This window comes from Penaeus monodon, chromosome 34, assembly GCF_015228065.2.
Source record: "Penaeus monodon isolate SGIC_2016 chromosome 34, NSTDA_Pmon_1, whole genome shotgun sequence".
Classification (NCBI taxonomy): domain Eukaryota; kingdom Metazoa; phylum Arthropoda; class Malacostraca; order Decapoda; family Penaeidae; genus Penaeus; species Penaeus monodon.
Window position 1 is genome coordinate 11,825,333 of NC_051419.1, and position 333 is coordinate 11,825,665.

At 36.0% G+C, this 333-nt stretch overlaps 1 protein-coding gene across 3 annotated transcripts in view; it reads left to right on the forward strand.

Annotated features, from left to right (window-relative positions):
- Positions 1 to 333, forward strand: part of LOC119594583 (threonine synthase-like 2) — a gene marked incomplete in the record, with an annotated part of 25,547 nt that overhangs the window by 16,431 nt on the left and 8,783 nt on the right.

The following is a 333-nucleotide window of genomic DNA, read 5'->3' on the forward strand; positions in this document are numbered from 1 at the left end:
CAAAAAAGAGAAACACAGTCAATCAGAGCAGGTAAAAGAGTATGCAGAATTAACACAGAAAAAAAAAAAACTCAAACCTTTTCAGAGGAAATCTGTGTTGAGTGACACGCATTCCTCACCCAATGGTGGAAAAAATTATCTAACTGTAGGCTACTGTGGATGTGTAAGGGAAGAGGAAGGGATTGGAGAGAGTTAACAATTGGATTACCTTGTTTTCCATTGTCTTCATCTGCATAAAGATTCAGTTGATGAATTTCTTCCGGCCCATCACATGGAAGTGACAGTTTTCATTTTACTGATAACAGAAGTTCATGCTATATTTTTAATAATTCA